Source organism: Neopelma chrysocephalum, unplaced genomic scaffold (assembly GCF_003984885.1).
Source record: "Neopelma chrysocephalum unplaced genomic scaffold, ASM398488v2 Primary Assembly neopelma1_59, whole genome shotgun sequence".
In the NCBI taxonomy this organism is placed as follows: domain Eukaryota; kingdom Metazoa; phylum Chordata; class Aves; order Passeriformes; family Pipridae; genus Neopelma; species Neopelma chrysocephalum.
The window spans coordinates 13,439,503-13,463,517 of NW_020897714.1; the positions used below are offsets into that span (position 1 = coordinate 13,439,503).

At 36.8% G+C, this 24,015-nt stretch overlaps 1 long non-coding RNA gene across 2 annotated transcripts in view; it reads left to right on the forward strand.

Annotated features, from left to right (window-relative positions):
* Positions 1-24,015, forward strand: part of LOC113966324 — a 53,103-nt gene that overhangs the window by 21,530 nt on the left and 7,558 nt on the right. The window contains exons 3-4 of one of the 2 annotated variants that reach the window (XR_003533782.1): positions 2,923-3,063; positions 4,771-4,790. This is a non-coding gene — a long non-coding RNA (uncharacterized LOC113966324). Of the gene's footprint in view, positions 1-2,922; positions 3,064-4,770; positions 4,791-24,015 lie in introns of those variants that run through there. The other variant, XR_003533781.1, reaches the window with a different exon arrangement.

Here is a 24,015-nt window from a genome sequence, read left to right on the forward strand (position 1 = left end):
AACCTAATTTGGCACATAAATTGTAGTTGACCTCAGAGGGAATAATTCAGATGTTTGAACCTCTCAGATGTGTAGCCAAAAGTGAATTGTCTTGTTACATGTATTTTTAAACATCTGCAAGCTGAGCTGAGAAGCAGAATGCAAATTATAGGACCTGAAGATACCTGTGAGGTTCTGAAAATCCCTTTGGGACTGCAGGGAATCCTGGAGCCTATGAACAATTGTATTTTTTCTGGACATGCTGTATTTAGACATTTAGTATTTGCTTTAATTTCTGGTAACTGAAGTACAAATGCTGATAGAAGTAGCTCATCAATAATGCAATAGTAGAAGTACAATCTGAGGTAATAACTTTTGTTGAACCTTTTAATGCATATTCCATGACACTGGAGGAATTGTTTCCACAGTTTGTATTTCTTGTTTATTGGGATAGAAGAATAATTTGTTGTTCATGCATGACAAAAAAATTTTGTGTTGTAGCCAGTTAACACTAGCTGAATTGTTTCAATAGCTTTCTTTTACTCACATAGGTACCAGTACATAGACAAATGATATTTTCGATAAACTGCGGAGGAATTCCGATGCCTCTTAGTCAGGAGTAAGAAAAAGCTAACTGCTCAGCTCAGGATAAATAGGGTTTAGATGGGGAGTTTTGATCACTTTGAAACCCTTGGCTGATATAAAGATGTGGTGATTATTTTTCTTAATTAAATGTTGCATATATCTATATAAATGTCCTATTTTCATTATAGAGTAATTTTTGCTGGAGATATTCCATTTTCTGACCATGTTTTTTTAAAAGCACTGTGTGGAAGCCTGTGTTTCAGCAGGCTACATTCACAAGTTGACCTTTGAAGGAGAATTGCATCCAAGCATTGATTTTTGATATGTTTGTATAGTCTTCAACCATGGGTTTGATTCCAAGATGGGATTATTTGGTCTTTCACCATTATAAAGCCTATAACATGGGCTCTGGTGAGATTTTTTCTATGGAGGTTGTTATCATAAGCACCTGTAATCCAGGATTCTCTTGATTACAAAAGACACTGTGGCTCTTTTTGTAATGGTAAGGGGTTTTGACCAAACTCCTGTATAGTCGTAGGTCCATAACTTACACCCACCCTCTTCTATGAGCCATCCTGAGCAAAACTGCATGTCGGTGGTTGGTGGAAAGACTTGTCTGTGTGCTGATTCATAAGATACTCTCAAATCTTTGAAAAGTTGCAATCTGGTTTCAGAAACATCGCAAGCATTGGTTAAACCAGAAAAGATCTCACGTGATAAGGAAGTGGATGCATGGTATCATGTTTTAGATGACTTTGCATCATGTATTATGACTCAACACCACAAATTCGGTAGGTTCAAACCTTGCCTTAGGCTTTCTTAGTTTGTTTGTAGGGGTCTTGATTGTAAAAGCTGTTGTGTTATGAAACTGAAGGCAACAAGCTACATGGGCTCTCACAAGTTTGTGAATTCATTTGGCAACCCCATAGAGGATCTGCTGCCAGTATGCACTCACAGATGAGACCAAACATGCTGTCATCTTTCCACAGAGATTTCTTTTCTTCTGAAAATCTTGTTATAAAAAATAGACAAATATGTTGGTCCAGGATAATAACTTTTTTTGGCTTTGAGTTTTAGCAGTAAAGTGATGTGGATTTCTTGAAGAAGCAGTAGAAATTGCCACATGTCCTTCCCATGATACTGGGGTTGTGTTTGCCTCCTCATCTTCAGTAACGAGGTGTGCAGGAACTGCTTTTCTGAATAGTCCCCTCCCTGATCTTATTTGACTAGATAATGTCTAATATCCTGACAGTGATAACTGAATGTAGTATCTTTTCCAGACAGTAATGGTGAGGAGCTGTGGTTATGATCTTTTTCCCATCTGTGTCATGGAAATTAGCAGTGATTTTTTTCCATGGGCCTCAGCAAAATGCTTGCCTCGAGCTTTGGAATCTTGAGGGGAGAAAAAGGAAAGGAATAACTGAGCTCCATTCCATAAAGCAAAATATCCAGGAACAAGATCCAGATGGGAATTCAAGTGTATTTCTGAGCACTAGAATCACCATATTTGGGAGAACTGATTTGTTACATTAGCAACAAGGAGTAGATAGTGGCCTTAGCTGGTGTAATTTCAATTGAGGATGATCAACTGTTGTAGTTTTCTGACTATATACATATATACACATACTGACTATATACAGGTTTATGTACAAATACCTGATCCAGAAGAAATATGTTAGAACTGTGCCCTTATAACTCAAGTACCTTTTAATGTATATAGGAATCTTCTCAAATCTGGGTTTGAAAGGTGCTAATGACTCACAGGGATGCACATTGTCTGGGGAAATGAAGCTCCTCTGAGACTGGCAAGTTTGGGATGTTTAGCTGAGAAACAGCTGCCTGAGCAGTGTTCCATGAGAGTGTAAACAAGGAGGGAGATCTGCTACAGCCTGTTGGAAGAAAACAGTAGTGTGATGTGGTTTTCTGGGGTTTTCTTCCCTCGTAATTTTGATACTTTTGATTAACTCTGTTTTTTTGTGATGTCTCATTATGAGGTAAACTGAAGTGCAGAGCCTATTAAAGACCTAGTTTAGATCTAAAATGAAGAGAAACTTAATTTATAATGAGCTCAAAAGAGAACTATGTTTTTGGGGAAAAAATAAAATTTGGGATCTATCAAATCCAGCTTTTGTGTGAGTCTAAGTGTATTTGGCAGGATGGCTGTTCTTGTCAGTTTATTTCTGTCATGTCTTAAGACTGGGCTTGTCACAAAGCAACTCCAACAGTATCATTTCAAACAAGGATGTCATCTATATTGTGGAAAACAACCTTTATGCTTCCTATTTCTCAGGACTTGCTGACAGAGCAGCAAAGTTAGCAGAAATCATCTTTGTCTCACCTTGCACTTTCTGTCCACAGATGTCAGGGTCTTGCTGAGCCATTGTTGACCCCCTGGGCAGCAAGGTTGTGCGGAGCAGGAGGACTGCAGTGAACTCTTCCCGTGTCTCAGGGGAGCCCAGTGCTGAGTGTGGCAAAACCCTTCAGGGGGGCGTAACACAGGTGCGTGAAAAATGTTGGGAATGTGGCTCCATATTGATTTTATATTAATGTTTGACATGTTGAGTGGGGATAATATTCCAGTGGCAATTATTCTCAAGACATGCACCATTATACGAAATAAATGTCAATGCTTGCCGTCTGTAATGCATGCAGCCTTCTGATTCCCGTAGTTAATTTGAAGATTTTGGAATTTTAGGTTGTCTGCTTCTCACTCTTGGCAGAGCACGATTAATTAGTGTGTCTTGAAATAATTATTAAGACAATTACATCAGAGTTTTGGGGTTTTTTCTACTCTTTTTGCTCTTCTTTGGAGTCTTAAAGCAAGAGTAAATCTTCAGGGTCAGCAACAAAGATAAAGGTCTGATCTATCCTGCTTTCTCCGGCTTTCTACTGCATCTTCCTGTATCTCCCAGGATCAGCCTTTCTGATGACTTCTTAGTAAATGTCCCATTTCAGATAGTCAATACTGCAGAGCACAGAGAGAGAATGCTGATGTTAAGCATAAATATAATATGAAATCACACGTCAGTAATTGGTAAAAATAAAATTTTAGTAAAAAATTAGTCAAGTTCTCATAAAATATAAGCCAGGCTTCATAAGCACTTCTGATGTTTTTCTTGACTATGCTATTTTATAGTTTCTAAGCTATCACAATTATGCTCAGGTGCAAACTGAAGCTTTTAAAATTTTATTGTCAGTGGAAAGTGCATACTTTGGAGCTAGAGACTGAAATTCACTAGTCTTTTAGTCAAACAAATATGCACGAAAAGTGAAAAAAAAAAGATTTCCACATTATACAGTCAGAAAACAAAGGCTGATGTTGTGGGAACACCCTGAGCTTTGCACAGAAAGGTTGTTCATTTTTTTCAGTCCTCTGCTGAAAATGCCAACTGTTAACATCACAGTGGAGAAAACTATCTGCTGATACATGGAGAGAAACATCTAATTAACTTATTTTATTGCCTGAGAAATAATTTGAATAATGTCAAATAATTTGATTGTTGCTATTCTGAACTGAACACAGGACTGGAAAAGTCCAGCGTCTGAATCTTCCACGGTAACTGCAAGCAGCCAGATTGGTGGAACCTATGGGACTCTTCCTTCTTCCCTCTGGGATGAGGACTTGATTCCCATTGTAAATTTTCTGAAGCTGCCTGTTCCTTTCAGTGGACTTTAACTTCTTATAGATGGAGAAAAATTAAAATGTGTCAATTATCATGTTGGTAGGTTTTAGGAAAGGAAGCAGTGTTTTCATTAAACCAAACTTTCTCAGAAGAAATTCCTTTCCTTTGTTGGAGAAGGGATTATGTACTTCTCACTTTGAGTTTCCTCTGTGCCTTAAAAAACCAAACAAATAAAAAAGCATGTAGATAATGTTTGCCTGTTTTAACATTAAAGGAGTTACTTGGTCCAGTCACTATAAAGTGGTAAGAAACAGCAGATACCATTTTAGCTGCTTAAAAAAATTAATTTTTTTTAGAAAACACAGAAACACTGACTCGTTCACTTAAGCTTAAAAAGGAGTTACCTTGTGGTCTTTTTCCCAAGTTTTGGGCAGGTAACGCTTTCAAGGCTTAAAGAACAAAGAAGCTTAAGCTTCAAACATCTCCTTATATTCTTTTTAATTACTGTACCGTAATTTATGTAAGTGGCTTCTGTTGCTCCCTTAATGACTACCTAATGTTCTTGCTGTGTTTTCTTGCATAGGATCACAGGATGACTACACAGTTACTTCAGTGATATCAGTAATGGAGTAGATAATGCTAGATTTCTATACTGAAATATCTCCACCAAATGTGAAAAAGGGAAAAAAATATGTCATGGTTTGAGAGCCCCAAAATCCAATTCCCTAGTTCTAGCCCCCCTCCCACATCTCAACCCAGTGTGAGATGGGTTTTCCAGACACCACACAAGATAGGGGGAAAGGGATATATTACAATACACTGTACAAATAAATAGTATAATACATCATATACAATCTTAACTATCACTACTATGATAAAGCAGTATTTACAGTGGATCAAATCACTTCTCCCTTCCAAATAAAAGTCCAGGAGGGAAGAAGGAAGAGATCCCCTTCTCTCTTTGAGCAGCAAGTCTCTCTAGGGCAGCAGTGTCTCTTTCTCTCTTCCATGCAGCAGCTGTGGCTGGATCTCTGCTAGTACACATGAAAGGGTCTCCAAGCCCCTCGGCCCTTCGACACAGGCAAAGGGTCTTATCTTCTGTGGGCTGTGTTCACCAGGACAAAGGTCACATCACCACGGTCATATCACAAAGCGCAGGGGTCTTCGCAACAGTCCTTATCTTCAGGGGAGTCAAGCCCCTTGCAGAGCTCCCATGCTCTGAATCAAGACTGCCAGCTTGGCAGTACAGCGCAGGGGCCAAGATCACCCCCCTCCGCATTCCTTTGGCTGTCCTGGCTCAACTCTCAGGACGCCTGAGCTTCTTAGCTCCTCTCTGCAGTGCATACTGCACTCCAAGACTCTTTCAAGTAAGAATCCATCATCCTCCTCTCTCTCAGAGGGGTCTCCGGGGAGTTTTGGTTGCAGTTTCTTACCCCAAAAACTCTCTCTCTGTAGTGGCTTAGTCCTGCTCTCTGCTGCTCTTTCATCCTTCAGACAACTCTGTGTCACTCTGCTCGGCTGCATGTCGGCTCTGCAGCTTCTTCTTATCTCTTGGCTCTCTGCCCTCCATACGCTGCTGCTTCTGCTGCTGTCCATGGTGGAGGAAACTCCTCCAGCTCTCAGCTACGGAACTCGGCCCAGTTTAACACTGTTCCAAGTCCTTGCAGCCCCCAGCCAAGGGGCTGGGGGGGGGGGGCAGAGCCCCCAAGGGGCTCCTGCCCCTTCCTCGTGGCTTTCACAACATGGCCACCTCTTCTCCAACAACAACTCCAACTCCTTTCTTTTCCGGTCTAAGTGTGATATGTTTATATTTTGCAGGAGCACTCATTGGCTTGACCCCAAAGGGTCACCACCCCCTCGGGGGTTACCACTTTTATAACTCTAGGGGGGAAAACTGTTTCCCCCCACCACAAAATATTATACTTTTCATGCTTCAACAAGCATAATACTGATGAGAAACTAGTTCTTAAGATTAAGGCAGTGGAGAAGTATTGCTTGGAACCGTGATAGCTTTTCATGTCTTAATTTTAAAATGGTACCACAATACACTTAACAAAAAATATTAATAAAAATATGACTTTTGACTGGATAACATTTTCAGTGCTATTTGATTTACAAATATTTTCATTTCTTCCTTAGTAAGCTGCCAATTCTAGAAAAAAATAATTATTCAGAGTAAGTTTCTGTACATGCTTTTAACTGGATATTATGCCAGAAGTATTATTTCTTTGCTTACTGGCAATATACTTAAGCATAAATGGTATACCAAGTTAATTAAACAATATTTTCATATTACTTACCCTTTTGAGTACATAAGCTTTGTTCAACAAGATAGAAAATGTCTTTCAACTTTCATTTAGACAGAAAACCTCATACAAATTTTGTTTAGTGATACTCTTTCATTAAAATGGTTTCTAAGAAAAAAAAATGAGGACTATTTAATGTTTAGGTTTTTGTTTTCACCAAGGAAAACAATACTGAGAACAACAGAAATTGTTTATCTGGAGTATAAAATGCTTCTCTGCTCTTAGGAGATGTAAATGCCTTTTCTTTCATCATATCAACAAATTTCTCTTCTCGTGTTGTGAAGTATAGTTTGTTTATGGCTTCCGGTGCAGAAAATGATTTTGAGATGCCATTTAAGCAGTAAGCCTGTAATAGTTTATTATGTTGTGAATTTCCATTGCTCATTCCTCTTGTGCAGGTAATGACTTTGGGGGCAGAGAGTGAAATTAAATTCCCCATTGAGTAGATAAACACTCATTTATTACTGCTTCTCTGGGTGCCAAATTATAGGATAGTTGATAGTAAGAACCTCCATCAGTTTTTAGCCTTTCACTCCAGATGAGAGGTAATCACATGACTCATATTGCCTCAGAAGGAAAAGCTCCTCTTCTGAAAGAGTGGTTGAAAGACTGTTGCTGCATTATTAATAAAAAACAGAGGCAACACAGAATCCCTGATGTCTCAGGATGATGAGGTGAGATTTTGAATTGTCCTGCAGGAAATGGTTTTATTTTATTTATTTTCTTCCAACAAGTTTTGCATTTCCTTTGTTGCCACAGGCAGCTGTAAGGCTTTCCTGTATAGAGTACAAAATGCAAATAGCAGCTCTACAGTTGATAAGTGGTTGGAAATTAGTGCCACAGAATGACAAACCTACTTGGAATGTGTTGTCTCATACGTACATTTCTATTTTGTAGCATATCTGCTAAGGCTTCCTGGGTACCTTTGACTAGTAAGAGTGCTTGTGCTCTGCTAATGTCACAGTGATGGCAATATGGTATGGTAAAATACTTGGGAGAAGTATCAAAATAGGGTAGTATTGCTTCAGTGAGGAAAAAAACCCACTGTTGCTAATCACATAGGTAAAGGGTACGTAATCAGAGGCTCAGTGTTTCATTTAATGATGGATGACATAATTCAAAAATGTAGTTCAAAATTAACACTAAGGACTCACCTATGGTTAATGTGTAATCACTTTTATTTTGGTGATTTAGATTCAATACTCCAGCAGCCCTGCCTTAGGAACACTGGCTATCAAGTTTACCTGGTAATGTTTAACAAGAGCCAGGGGATTAATGACACCTAACCTGTGTGAGATATGAGAAGCAAGAGAATTCCTCCAATCTAGAACACTCCTGTTGCTTATAGCTCACTTATAGTCACCTCTTTGAAAAGGAACTAGTTATCTTCATAATATATTGCATTTATTTCTTGCTTAGTGGATTTACCTTTTTTTGAGTGTATGAACACATAATGTTTGGTTTTGTGCCACCTGATTTTGCATAGCAACTCAGAATGGGTGTATGTGAAATGTCTGTCAACCTACTAAGTACTTAGTTAATGAAATAATACCTTTTAGGAACAATATGCCTTGGATAGGTGATGTAACGGTGCAAGAGTAAGTCATACCGCAAAATAGAGTGCAAAATTTAAATTAATGAGATTTGGGTTTGGGGCTTTTTTTGATTCAAATGATTTTAAATTAGACAGATGTTTGTCTTTATTGCCCATTCAATAGTTTTATTAGAAAAAAGTGCTGAGGGACATTTTTAATTGAAGAACAGCAGCACTCAGCAAGTGTTAAATACAGTAAGCAAGTACCATTTATGTATGTTGGCAGTGGAGAGGATAGCTCTGTGGAAGTTAACAGTGTGTTTGTAGTTCCTTATTATACTTTAGGTGATCCATGACTTTCATGCAAGCCTGAAGTAAGATCAGCCAGGAGGACCATCATCCTAGAAAACTTTACCCAAACCCACAATTTTAAAGAATTAGTCTGTTGAAAAAAAGATCTGAGATTCATATACATGAGAGGTTGATGTGAAGAGGAAAGTAATAAACTGTCTTCTTTGTCTGTGGGGAACAGGAAAAGAATAATAATGCTTTTAAATGCTAGTGAGGGAGATTTAAATTAGACATTAGGGAAACCATTATAAATGTAAGGTTAGTGAAGGACAGCAGCTGATTGATTAGAGATGCTGCAGCATCCCTGTTGGTGATTCTGGGAATGAGTTAGGCAAAGTTCTGTCAGAGGCAGGTTAATGATCCTTGTTGGGAGCAGCGGGGTGGGGAAGATGGTTTGTGGCATGCCCACCCACCCTATCTAGGCCAGCTCCATTTTTATACTGTGCTTGGGATGCAGTAAGGTTAAAACTTTGAACTGCAGTGGCTTCTTTACCCTAATCTGTTTTATGATTGTATGTCTTATTTTACTCTTGTCTGGGTATAAGATAAAAATTAAATATACTTTTGATCAGCAAGTTTCCACGGCTTTCTTTTCCTGAGGAGGGTGTTAAAAGAAAATGCAGCATGTTATTTAATACTATATAAACTCTGGTTTTGTGTTATTTGGCAGTGTTCTTTGTTCATATGTTGTGAATGAGGTATTTTTCTAATACTTTGAAATAAAATTTGCATATTGTCATTGAGTAAAATCGTATGCCAGAAATTTATGGTTTAACTTCCATTTTTATTTAAGGAAGATTTGTGGAAATTAATTGAACAGGAGTTTGCAAAATGGCCTTCTGGGTTTTTTGGATATAGGAGCATAAACAAATAAAGTCTCTTTTATTCTGAGTCTACGCAGCATTACGTAATTTGCCACATCAATATAAACTTCTGATCTCTAGGGAAGGTGTTATTTACAGTAAAATCCTATGGTATTCAAAGTAATATAATGCGTCTGGTCACAGCTGATGAAGACATTGTTTTCTAGAATGGATGGTAAAGTTCATCAAAGCATTAAAGAGCGTATTCTTGGTATCTCACATGTAGATACAGTCTAGACGCTTAAATAATCAGCAGAGTCATTAGAATGTCTGCCTGTAAGAATACTAGTCTTGGTGGTGAGAAAATAGAGGTATTTCTTGCTCATCATTGTCTTTCTTCCCTATTTTTCTTAGTATCTGACCTTTCATGATTAATTACTAATTCACTTGACTTGTAGTTTGCCTTTCCATTTCTTCTTTTTGTTTCAGTTCAACAGCAGGAACAGGCAAATAGTTTTGGAGCCCCACTGATGTATTTTCACTGAATGATAATAGAATTTAACTGACTGATATTATGCAGTCCTAATGAATTTTCTTTACAGTATTGGAGATTAGAAAAGCACTTTCTAACAAAAATCAAATTATTGTTTTTCACAAGTACTTGTTCCAATGTGTTCTTAGATTTGGAAAAAGACCAGTGAGAAGTTCTATCAGCATTTTTTAATTAGGAAAAATTTTAATTGTGATCTTGGACTTCAGAAAGATCCATGATCTTATTGAGAGCTGAAACAGTGGCATATATGGCTTCTGCTTCTCTTCAGTCTCTTCTTTGAAAAGAACAATTAAAACTGTATTTTTGCTGCTACTGTCACAACACTGTAGTTCTACGACAATTTTAAAGGGGGAATTTGCTTTGAGTCCAACAGGATGGGGCTGAAGTGCTACACATGAGAGAGAATATATTCTAGTGGGTTTTTAATAGATTTAAAAAAAACCACTGTTTGTCTTACAGAAACAAGTAAAGGGCCTCCTGTGACACATAAGATTTTGTAAGCACACTGAACTGGCAATCAGCTAATCTCTAGTGTCAGAACGATATCAGTAATTGGATCCCCTATGAAACAACAGGAGTCAGTGGTGGGTGGATTGTTTCTTTGCAGTACAGTGCAGGCAGCTGAGTGCTCCCATGCTCAGCTGCGAGGTTGTGGGAGCATGATTGCCATAGTATCAGGAGAATTGAGACAGGTTTTTAATTACCGCTTTATTGAATTATTTGGTATTATTTCTTGAAAGTGCGCAATGAAGCACCATGTGAGAATACTAATTTCTACTAGGTTAATCATGGGTAGTAGCACTTCTGTTGCATACTTGTAGCCTGCTTGTGTCTTTTAGTTTTATAGTAATCATGAGAGATACCACTTCTGCATTTCTATACTTAACTAAGGTAAATCTTTGAGTCAGAAATATTATTATTAATGCTCTTGGGATAATATGATTGAAAGTCACAGGAGAGATTTCAGCTTTTCAGGGTACCACCATGGGAATGCCTTGTTATTTGAGAAAAAAAAAAAAAAAAAAAGCAGAATATAGAAGACAGAAGTAAGAAATAATCTTAGTTTCTGTTGTTTGTAATAAGTAGGCCTGTTTTGACTCAACTAATTATCAGAAGTCCCTGTTCTGCTGTGAGTATTTTCACCAAGAGCAATAACTCCTACAAGACAGATGTCCTGATATTTTGAAAGACTAGTTTAAATATGTATGTGTGTGGATTTTTGCATCTATTTGATGTTTAAATTCATTTGAGAGACAGCCATGATATAAGATGCTCTTTTTCTTTTTACTGCTGCAGTCTGTACTTTTGTGAAAGAGTATAGCATATTTTTCAAGCCATTTAGGGCCCTAAAAGGCTCATTTTTAATCACCAAAGAACCAAATAAAACAAAGCCTTTGAAACTGTATAAAACCAGTTACTATCATTATGTATTTAGCATACTTGAACAACAACTTCAAGTGTCTGAAGTTGATTTTTTTTTCCCCACCTTTGATATAATTTTCCTTCACCCATCACCTGCAACTGTTATTGATGCTTGAATGAGTCAAAATACTTGGAATCTGTTTTACTATTGTATGCTAAATCTGGAAGACCTCAAAGTCAGTCCCTATGCAAATTATTTCCATTGAGCGGAATTGGAAATGGAGAATGTCACTGTGGGGAATAGGGAATATGTAGGCAGGGGAATACATAGAGGGAGCATTTTAAGGAGGGTTTTATTTATAACTGATATTTGTGTGTTCTACATTTATATTCTATTTTTATAGCTTCTTCAGAAATGAGCTTAAGTTCAGCTTTTATCGTCCTTCCACAGTGTTAATTTGCAGATCAAAACCAGGCAAATAGCAGAAAAACAGCATTGTGCCTTTTCAGTCATGTGCCATTGCTATATGCACTGTAACAACAGTAAACTGTTGTTTTATGCAGTCAAAGCAGGATTATAACTGGCTTTGTAAAGAGATCAAGGTAGAATGTTTTAAGTCCAGTAAGTTCTAATAACTTTTCAGAGAAAGGCAACATTTGATCTGATGTGGCATAGAAAAGAAGTGTATGTTTTTTCTCTTTGAAATTAATTACTCCTGTTCCAAGAACTGTTTCATGGAAGCTAGTTCTTTAAATGAAAGCATTTACTACCGGTGAAATAAAAAAAACAAATCAAGTGTATTTGCCTCATTTTGTTATTTGCCTGAATGAATGTTACACACAGAAGTAAAGTCTCCTCTTGAAAGAAGTTCTTAAATACCTGAGTATGTCTTCACCCTAGATTCACTAGGTTACTGGCCCTGGAGCATTGGTTTAAAGGGGAATTTGGATTTTTCCCTCTTCCTTTTCAAAACTGCTTCTCTGGTAGACTCACACACACTGTTATGTTTTGGGGTTTTTTTTGATTGTTTCCCAACCACTACCTCCTGCCATAATTTTCCCAGCCTTAAAATGTTTTTCTTTGCTATTGTAGTTATTTGTGAGAAAGCATTATGTGCAGTATTTTGCTGCCACTTTTCACATTGAGAGTACTCCTTTTTCAATATATATGACTCCTTTTTCAGCTTATTTTGGCAGATTGAGAAAAGTGATAAGATCACTGCGTAGAAAATTTAGACAAATACATCAGTGCTGTCCTTGGCACTGATACTTTTCCAAATACCCTGTTTTCTTAGTTGTCTTTTTCAAATTCCCCACAATCTCAGTATCACAGTTTCAGGGTCTTAATCAGATCCCAACTTAGTGGTTAGCGCTTCTCTTTTTATATGTTTGTTTGTTGGTTTGTTTTTTTAACAACATACAAAAAAAGTTTCCTTACCTCTATTTTCTTTATGTGAGAAATGCCACTTAGGTTTTACTTTACTTGGCACAAGTATACATTTTTTTCACCTACTCTTTCTGTGGCTTGATGTGTGATGAGGCAGCTTCTTGGTTCCCAGTGCTGGGTTGCTGTAACAGGCTGTGTTGCCTAATTGGTCTCTGCCATTTTCTCTATCTTTATCTCCTTTCTCTCCTTTACCCAGTTAGAGCAGAGCCTCACTGAGAACAGCCCACAAGAAAGCACTCTCCTCAAGCTTCTGACAACCACCTCATCTGTCACCTCATGCTGTTACTAGCAAAACAAAAGCAAAAGTCCTAATGTGGGCTTCCTGCAAGTAGCGAGGAATCAAACTGTGAATTAAACCTATTTTGCCTACACTGCAGCTAGGAAAGAAACATATGAGTAATGTTTGAGGCACAGATCGGTAGGCTTTTTCAGAATACCTAAGAGACTGCAAGTTTTTGATACTATGTTCATGTTTATTCCTCTCAGAAGAAGTAGTAATCATATCATGTCACATTTAGTAGGGTAATAGATTTAAGAACTGAATCACAAGGTAGATATAGTGTAAGTACAGAACTCCATTCTAACACACTATATGTAAGCTTTGAGCATCCTTCTGCTCTTCAGATTGAATAAGCCCATACAGAAATGGATAGCTTTACAGTGTTCAGAACAATGAAGGAAGTTAATGCTGTGATTGAATATTATATTTATCTGCTTCCCTAGAATTTTAATTCAGTTTGAAAGTTATAGAGAAGCTTTCTATTCATGGTGTTTCATGACATCATTTTAACAACATTTTCTAGTAAACGGATGCCATCATAGAGTAGAACAGGCAACTTTTTAATGTGGAATTCAAGTTGGGAATTTAAACAGAACATCTGATGCATTCATATTTAAAGTTCTACTTTTAAAAAGTGTACTGAGCAGAATACAGGAGTTTACAATTACGGCATCTAAACTGTCATGATTCTGTCAAATCAAAATGCCCTGTAAGTGTAATATGATTTTGTTTAAAAAAATTCAGTATTCACGATGTGAAGAAATGAACAGCAAATCCATTTCTGTTTTTCCATATATTTTCTTTTTCTTTAAAACAGATAAAAAGTTAAAGTTTTTGGGGCATCTTAATTGCATATTTCCCTGCTTAACCTGCTCACAGATCTTTGTTTGTCTTGCTTTTTTTCTGAACATCTTAGGTCTATGGTTCTGGACTAAATAGTAGTCAATTAAAACCTATGTATATATTTTTATTTCTAATATAAAGTCAGCCTTAATTCCATGGCAAAGTATTTTGATCATTTTAGGATTAGATTGCTCTTTGCTGCTGTGCATTCCTGATGATCTGAAGGCAAGTACTATCATTAAAAATTAAATCTTACATCAACTATAACTTTCCATCCTAGGTTAACTCAAACTTCAGTTTACACCAGGGTAACACTGGTAGTATCTCAAACAAACACCTCTGTTAGAGTGGCACAGTTGTCCAAGTGCAGAATAAACCAACCTTGAGCTACAATTCTGCAATTGACTTGTTGGAGGATTTGCTTAGTAAAATCTGTGTCAGCATCCCTAGATATTAAGGTTTTCCCTCATACATCAGCTTCTTTTATGTACACAGTAGGTAGTCCAGCCGCTGCAGCTGCACAGTGTGTCAAACACCACCAGCCACTGTGGTAGATGGCCACCAAAGTTGTTGGCCTTCAGGCTAAATATTCAGTTAACTTTAATTTTTGACTCTTGAATCCATTCTACCTTATCCTACAGACTTATGAAAATCAATGGAAATCACATATAGAGGTTTCATTTAATCCTTTTTGACCTGATTTCAGGGAGCTCGCATGTGTATGTTACATATAGATAAAAAAAAAATTCCCAAGGTACGTAGATTAAATTTCATTGATAACTTGGTTTAATTGCAGCTTTTTCAAATTTAACTTTGCAAAAGATTTAGGTTGAAAAGTTTGGAAAATGTGCTTCATAATTCTCTCAGTAATATTTTGTCAAAGTTTACAAAGTTGTGGGTTTATTTAGCATCCCTGTGTTTAAGGAGTTGTTTAAGTTAAGATCTGAAATCACTTTCTTCAGAAAATGAGAGAGGTGACAAAGTGCAAAGTATTATCTCCAACCACCAGTGGCCACCTCCTCCACCTCTCTGTTCTCTAGGAGGAGCTGAGGTCGTACTGACAGATCCCTCTGGATGGACACAAGGCAGCAGCAGATGAGCCCTGTGAAGTCTGTCCCTCTTGTTCAGTCATGGTGGTTGAATGAATGCCTGAATTGGAGCCTCTTTGGAGGCTGGCGGGAGCAGAGCAAGACAGAGCATGATGAAAAGCAGGCCTGGACTTGGCAGCAACGATCCTTTGAAGGTTTTATGTCAAGTCAAAAAGAGAAGCTTAGGGAGAAGATGGGAGTGTTGCCTAGCCCATTTTGTCTGCTGACAAATGCCTTCCTGCATTTCTAACTAGTCAGTGCAGGTAGTTTCCTTAAAAATCAAAATGGGTAACATTCTGGTGTACATCATAGAATATGCAGCAGACAGACAACTTTCATGACCTTTTGACTTCAAATCTCTTAACCAAATGAGAAGTGCTAGCACACTTCATAGCAGGAAGAAAAACTAGGACAACTTATTCTTTGCTAGAGGTCATCACTGCTGCCTTTAATCACTCATAGCTGTGGGTACGTGTGATCACCTTTTCTTTGCTGTTATTCTGTAAGCAGATTTAAGATAATGTCCCTCACAAAAACCAGAATAGAAATAAATCCTGAATGAGGATCCATCCAAAGATTTCTCTCAAAACTAAATCATCTAGTTTTTAAAGGGCATGTTATGCAAAGTGGCTATCATAGTTGTTTTTGGAAATGAAGGTAAGATTTTGAGAAGAAATTAGAAGATTGTTTATATTGGTGATGAGTTTTTCGTCAATACTATATGAACCCTTATCTGCTGATCAGTTGGGTTCATTTGCAAATATGAAGGTAGGGGAAGAAGGTGATTCAGAAGAAAAGTTGTATGGTATAAAGCCTTCTGTTTTATACTAGAAACCAGATCCAAACTCGACTAGTAGTGATTCAGTAGTTAACACTTATTTTTGGGTCAATAGCAAAATGAGAAATCAAGATGATACCTATTTGGTATTTTTGAAAAACTCTTTTCCACCTGAAACAAAATGTATTTGCTGTTGCTAATGAACACTGGAGTTGCAAAGGAAGTGAAGCTGGAGGCATTTTGTAAGGCATTTGATTTGTCTCTATCTAATGGTCATGACTGGCACTTGTGGTAAATGAGGCCAGATGCTAGATGGAAAGTCCCCTGTTCAGGCTGCATTTAATTTTTATTTTTAACCTTTCTTCCTGTATTGTTTATGCCAGTGTACTCTTTTTATAACTTCAGTGGATGTAGGATCATGACCTTGCATCATAATTTTATTGAGTCCTATTGGAAAAAGACAAAAGACCCTGAAAATGTTTCATATGTCAGAGGAAACACATTACATTAAGATTGTGTTTAGAGAATGAGGAAGAAGATTTTAAAGTAGATCATAATTCCTACAGATGGTATTTGCATTAATAACAAGTGCTAGAAATGTTTACGTAATATAATTCTCTCTTGATGACTGGGGAGAATAGTAAAGATGGAAAGTGTTTCCTAGCCATCACTGTTACTTGTTAGTCCATTCTATGAGTACAGCAGAATTTGTGGCTGGCCATATGGAAATGATGTCTGTGAAATTAGGAAAAAAATCTGAAAATTTACCATGTTCAATAAAAGCTCATCTAATTTTAATGTATGCTGTGGGTTCAAATTTATGTCCCTTTGTCGGTAAGCTAATCTGAAAGAGTTTAATTGGGAAATACCTATTACCCTTTTCCTCAGTGGGACTGAGCTTTCAAACCTATTCAAATTCATCATCAGTCTTGTACATGTTATCTTAGAAAGCCCAAGGAAAAATCAATGGGATTATTTCCCTCAGGGTCCACCATACTGATTACAAAAATATCCATGCTTAATACTGAGTTTATGCTTATATCTTCACAACTGATCATGAAACAGATTCACTGTATACCTTAATGTAGAGCCAATGATATTGCAAGTGCTTACAGTGCTGATAAATTTTGTAATGACTTGCATTTACATCAAACTGTGCTTTGCACTTCTGACAAAAATACATATATAAATTCCAGGGCATAACATGTGCATTTATTTTTTCACCACATGTGCAAATCTGACCTATAAGACTTGATGGTGTATAACAGAACATCTCCCATTTTGAACTAGCTCTACTAACACTGTCATCTTCTGTGATAACCCTTTACCTTTCCTAGGGTGAATCACAAATGTTTGCAGTCATGCAAAGCATAAGTATAAATGTTGACAGTGTCATGCAACACTGATTTCTTGTCATTCCCACCAGCTGAATGATCCTATAATGTACAATAGCAGCTGGAACCCATACAGTTGGCTTTTGGGATCTCCTATGTTAGTGTTGCAAAATTCATATGGAGTATGACATCCCTTTTTTATTATTTTTTTTTTTAAGAATTCAAAACCTTCTTTCAGTGTTGCTGTTTGCCTTCCACTAGACTTGCAAAATTGTGAGTGATAATGTCTCAATAGAAGTTTATTTTCCTTTTCTGGTTTAACTTAATTTTTTCTGTGGTGGAAACTTGACCTGATTCTGAGGTTGAAGGTCAAATTCTTTTACAAATGAGGACAAAATTAGATTAAGTTCCCTATTTTTGGAGAACCTCGATAGTGTTAACAATTATTCATTTCCTATCTTAAATTTCTGATACCATCAGAAAGGAGTGCCATAGTCGCACAGGAGACTTTTAATTCACAAGGGTGCTTTTAAATCCGTAACAGAATGATGAAGACAGTAGGAGACACAGATTTTCCCCAATGTCCTCCTTATTGTAGACCTCTGTTGCCTGTTCTTATTTCGTTTTACAGGCAAGGAGGTGTTAAATTTTGTCACTTCTGTTCTCCTATGTTCGAACAAGGGTGTGTCTGTGTAAAATTACTGACATCTTTAGCATCTCGTTCTTTTGCCCAAGAATGGTATTTTGCATATGATAAAAAACTGTTCCTCTTACTGAGGCTCATATGCCAGGCTTGCTTGCAGTCTCTGGGATTAGAGCATGAACATATCACCACAAGCAATCAGCTGGTTGCCTTGAAGAGGGTGTCCCATTTATGTCCAACCCAGAATTATGAGGATTTCTTAGGAAGAATGGAATTCAAAAAGTGGTGCAACAGAAGTCCAAAGCTGGGTGCCCTGTGCTGCTTCCTGCTGTGGCCAACGTGTTGTCTCTGCAGTCAGTGGTGCTGATGCTCTCCTGGAAGGATGGATAACTACAGCTTGCTTGTTTTGGATGCTGGGTTTATCAAGCCGTGCTACTTAAAAGCATTGTTTATTAAACCAACCAAACAAGGGAATTAAACAGATTATAGGCTTATCGTAGAGCAAGTAGAAGACAGAAAGCGTGTAATTGGAAGGTGGAGTGTTTTGACAGCTTCTGCAGATGGCAGTAGACAGAAGGGAGGATTGCGTTTCTAAAGTGTAACTTTTTATTAATAAGGCTCAAATAATTCTAGCAGCTGTTTTGAGGGTATTGTATTCATCCCGAAAAGTATGACTGGATTTCTTTCTAGGCATTGATTATGAAAGTCTAACTTGGGCTTTTTTTTTTTATTCATGATGCAGAATGTTTTCTGAGCAGTACTATTGTACAGTTTATGTGATAATTTTTGAAGCAATGCTCTGATTTGTTTTTCCAATGCAGTGTTCTCCAGAAGGATCAGGAATTCAGTATTGCCTCAGAGACTTTGCACTATTTTATCACTTAGCAGTGTTTTCATATTCAGTATCATCTCTGAAGCAAAATATCTAAATAGATTGTTTCAGAATAGTTATTTTTCAGAAAGTTATATAAACATAAAAATATTACAGTGAAGGATTTATTTTTTACATGCTTTTGGCTTTTGCCTTTTAAAAACCAAAAGGATTTCCTTAGGGATTTGCTTGTCTAAATCTCTTTTCTCTCCAGCATATGAAATGACAGGCTATACAAAGTGCCCAAATATTAATTTTTGTGACATGTCTGTATATTCATCTGTCAACCTTCAGTGAATTTTCTGGTTTTCTATTAGCTTGTCCCAAACTGCTGGCAAGCTAAATTTCTCTAACAGACATCAATTCGCTGCATTAAATTCCTACTCTATCCTGCAAGACGTATTGATTATTTTTTTCTTAGCAAAGTGACAAATACCATTTTCATGACAATAATAGAGATTGATTACAATTTTATGGAACAGAGAAGGAGCTGATATTGCTGAGAGAACCCTGGGGCTTATAAAAAATTGGGGAAAAAATCGTTTGAATTAATAAAGAAATTAATTATTTTATCTGTTGCTGATAAAGCTGAAGCATTTTTCATATGATGCAAACTACAGTAAATGCATGATCATTGCTGAAGTGAGGCAAATTTAAATGTATTTATAACATCTGGTGCCTGAAATCACTTGCAGAAATACTAGTAATCCATTTTGAAGAGCTTTGACTATGAAATCTATAAGATTTCAATAAATTTTTCAATGCATTTAGGTATGCATGATCACATATGTGTGATCATGCTGTGCTGTCTTGATCAGTGGAAGCTGAACCTGGAAGACTGAGGAAATATTGTAGGGGTTTGTGTAGTTCTTTCTTTAGGTTCTTTTTTGGTTCATTTTCATTTGCATCTCACATTATCTCTTTGCTGGAGATATAAACTGCAGGTCGAGCTCCTTTACTCTTGTTCTCACATCTTATCCACTCTTTAAATGAAGCTGGATGGAGAGACAGTGAGGTTTCAAGATAAGACTTGAATATTTGAATTTGCCACAGAGTTTGTTTATTCATGACATTGTATCAAAACAAATTATAACAATGGAATTTATGCAGGGTAAAACAACATATACAATTTGCATTTTCTTTTATATATTTTTTATAATTAAAACAAAACCTCTTAATGGACACTTTCTTACAGGCAGGGTTTTCTCTGTGTGATATGACTGTAAAACTCACCTTACATTCAACAACCATATATCAATTTTAATACTTTTTTTTTTACTTCAGAATATATATTTTCCTGATTGATGTATAATTTAAAAACTAAGGTTAGAGTATGATGGATGTTAAACCTTCAAACAAACTGGAAGGTAGGACAGAGAAAAAAACCCATCACACTGATAATTGCAGTCCCTGAAATGACACTTGATTTTGCATTTAGTTTATTTTATGATTTTCTCATCAAGAAATATGAAGAACTACATTTTTAGTCTAGGAAGAGATATTCAGCAAAGTTGGCTTACAGAGATAAACCAGAGCAGTATGCAAAACTAACTAATTCTGTGGCTCCTGTACATGTAACATGTCAGTATGACTTGGAAAATTTTAGTCCTTCCTCCATAAAAAAAGTTGTAAATAATCACAGTTCTTATTTAGTGTTGAGCCAAACATAAGCCTGGTTTGAGGCCAGACACAACGAAGTGTTTCAGAATTAGGTATGAGGGCATTCTTTTTGCCCTGTTTAGCATACTTAAAAAAGCTTCAGATTTTTTTTGTTTCTTAAAATTCCAGGTTAACTATAAAGCTGAAAATGAATTTTTCTTGTGGTTTTTTTTTTTTAATTGAAAGAGTGAAATGATGTATTGTTTGCCTTCTGCTAATTCTGTATACACATATGTTGGAAAAAATGCAAAGCAACAGAGCTGGGGATATAGTATTAAAAAAAAAAAGCAAAACAAATAAATGAGTACTTACATCCCACTGTGAAACTTGCATAGGAGCTCAGTGGTTAAAGTAACAGTTTCTGCATTTGACTTATCATGAGCTTCCAAACTGTTCACATACTTCTCTAAAATTTTCAACTGTAAACTTTCAGTGCAAAACTTATTTCAAGAGTGTATGTAAAACTGTCCAGCAGGAGAAAGTAAAGTGATGCCCTCGTTACAAAAAAGAATGTCTATGACCTTTTAAATGAAAGCTGTAGGACCAAAACAGCTGGATAAACAGGTTGAAATTTTTCAAGGTGGCAGTTCTCTCTCAGGACACAAATCTTTGAAATGTCTCTATGAAAACAGTTGTGATTTGGTCTGAAGGTACTGTGATTTGCCCACAGGCGGTAAAATTTCAGTGATAGTATATCCACCGGGTTACTCGGAAGAGCAGTTGGCTCAGTCTCTGCTTACACATCTTACATTATTTTTCAGGATGTGCACCTGACATTTGCAGGAGTCCTGGTGTTGTTCACTGTTGGCTGTAAATTGTAAAACGTTGGGCTTCCTCTTGCCTTATTTACAGTGTGCTAACAAGCATATTTATGCCCCAAGAATTCAGGCAGTTGACATTGTTAGTGATTTAGGAGCAGTCTCACTTTTCCCTTTTTCTTCTTGGAAAGAAAGCTCTGTCCAAGTGGGATTGAGGAGTTGCAGTTAGACTTATGTGGAGCTGATGAGGATCCTATGATTCCTTAGAGCAGCCACAGTGCTGCACAGGTGTGGGTGCTCTGTCACTAGTGCCTCCTTTGGTTCTAAACAGGTGGAACTACATTTGCGGGAAGCTGCTGCTGTTCAGCCCTTAAGCACCCACATTACTTTTATATGGAAGCAGTGGAGAAGTCGTGGTGCAGCAGCCCCCCAGAGTAGCCTTGGAGCAGAGAATGATCAGGGATACTCCCATTTCCTGCTGCATACTTCAGCCTTGCTCCTTAAAGCATGGTGAATGTGGGCTCTGTGGTAGACATGGGCATGGTGAGCTCACTGTGGTACTACCTGGCTGGCCTCTCACAGTGTGCTTTAGCATCTGATTTAGACTACATCCATGATGGTGCTGTCTGGTACTGTATAATATATTCAGTGATGTATTTCACTGCTGTTTTCTGGTACAAAATGCTAAGTTCAGAGGAGTTCTGCCAACAAACGGTGTGCTCATAACAGTGTTGTGCTTCCACACCATTTTGTGAAGCAGTAAAGTTCAGTAGCCGTAAAATGGCATCAGAAAATAGTTAAAATGCTCTCTGTGACTTTTTGCTGGAACGGAAAATTAGCCTGATTTGTTTATAGCAAAGTAATTCTATTTGACTGCGCAAGGCTAGGCAAATGCTTAGAAAAGTTGTTTTAAATACTATCCACAGCTTGAACATATACAATCAGAAGTAATGTATTACCAATGAAACAACACATGAAATTCCTCATAGGAATACTGGCTAAATTTTATTATAGTGTTCTCATTTTGGTTTGGTGTTTTGAAAGCAGCACTGTAGAATTTCTGCTTAAGACTCTGCTACGCAAATTCATATTTGTAACTAATTTTGGAAATATAATGAGAGAGCATGCTTATTTCTTATTTTAATTTCTATTTTGAAATATAAATTGATCTGAAATCATTAAAACTGAATATAATGTTTGAATGTGATTGATGATTAAATTATCGTTGTATTTGCTAATTTTTTAATATCCTGTTTTTGTAGTGAAATCTTTAAGTATTTAGCCAGATTAGGGACTGTGGGATGAATACCTACTTTCATGCAGTCAGTGAAGGACTCTTAAATCAGTCTCTGGAGTTATTTAACGGTTACCAATTACTCCTGCATTGTAAACAATCAAAGTGCTTGTATCTGCAGGCAGTAGATAACCTGAAAATCAAATAGATCAGCTCTGCCCAGATGCTTGAGGAGATTGTCCTGTCAACTAAAACAAGAATAAAAGATGTGATTGTAAATAACATTTGTGGGACTAGCAGGTTAGTAACATTAATTTGAAAAATAAATAAAGAACCACCTGTAGCAGGCAGTTGACATTAGGTATACATCTCGCAGAAAGCAAAGCCTTAAAAAACTTGTGAGTATGTATATGGTCAATGGGCTTTGCTTCCTGATTGTGATGGCTTCCTCCATCTGATCCTTCCTTTCAGTGGTGTTGAAAACATTTGCAGTTTGGCTTCTTTGAGTAATGAAGTGACTGCTAGCACTACATTTTTCTTTCTTTTGAAAGGGTTGTTTTTATGGCTAAATGCATGTCATAGAGATTTTTCTTTAATATGAGAATTAATGAATTAATTAAATAGAATACTGTTTCTTATCTGTTATTAACAACTTTTTTCTAGTTTTGTTTCTTGTTACCAATGATAAGAGAAAAGAAACTAATCATTACCTAGAAATTTTGATTGAAATGTCTCCATCAGTATCTATGAAGTAGATGAGAAAAAGGAAGATTTATATAATGTTATATAAAATATGTTATATAAGATGGCCATCAGTATTAGGAATAATACAACTTTTAGTGACCATTACACTTATTCCCACAGCACTGAAGTTATTAGGCATTTGGCCATTTAACGTAAATGCTGGAATACCAAAAGAGCTTCCAAACCAGTAATATTGTGACAGATACTTTCACTGAGAATACTAGACTGACACCACTATATGTGGATGGTTGTGTTCATAGTCTAAATGCTAAGCTTTTTCTTTTATTTCAATGAAAAGGATGGTGATAACAATTTATTTATAGTAATTTGTGATGGAAATATTTGGTAAATAAAAGAAATGGAGGGAAAAGAGCAAATCTGTTAGCTGCTGTTTTCTTGTATCGACTCTTTTTTTTTCCTCTTAAAGATAGCTATTTAGTCCATTAGTGGGTTTCTTTCCCCTTCCAGGCTGGCTTCCTGTAGGTTTCACTATGGAGTAGCAGGTGTACAATTCCAAAGTGTCTTTACAAGTGGCTCAGCAGGGCTTCCTGTGCCATACATTCACTGGAGACAGCTCATCTGTTTAATCCTTATGTTTTAGTCAACCTTTCTTATTATGCGGACAGAGCTCCCATGCTCAGCTGGATTTTGACTCTCAGAACGAATTGATGGAGCTCTTTGATCTTTGCTGTGTATTGCATCTGTTTCATCTTTCATCTTAATGCGTGATCTTCCTAACTCCTAGCTAGCACTTTATTTTGTTTATTTTACTGTTTTCCACTTGAGTCCATCAATTTTATTTTCTCCTTTTTGGCATGCCTTTTTATTTTCAATGAACTTGATTGCACAGTTTTAACATTATGATAATTAAGTTGATATGGGTATTTAAAACACAGGCAAAGACTCAGGGAGCCGTGTTGTTTTTTTGGGTTTGCACTTTGCATTTTAGGGCCTTGATTAGAATCCATAAAAGCAATTAATGTGATTTCTTGCAAACTTATGGATTACTGCATTGAGTATTTGTGATAAAGAGTAGAAATGCCAAAGAATCATAGGATATGACAGCACATAGATTTGGAGTACTACTGGGTATCGACACCTGAACTACAGTGGCATTGAGCAGTAGTTTGCAGAGCTGGTATAATGCAGAATTTTCTTGAGGTATATCACCTTGACAACCTGACACATATTTAAGTTCATCTCTTCTAAATTCTTGTTCAAAATTAAGCAGCTCCTTTAG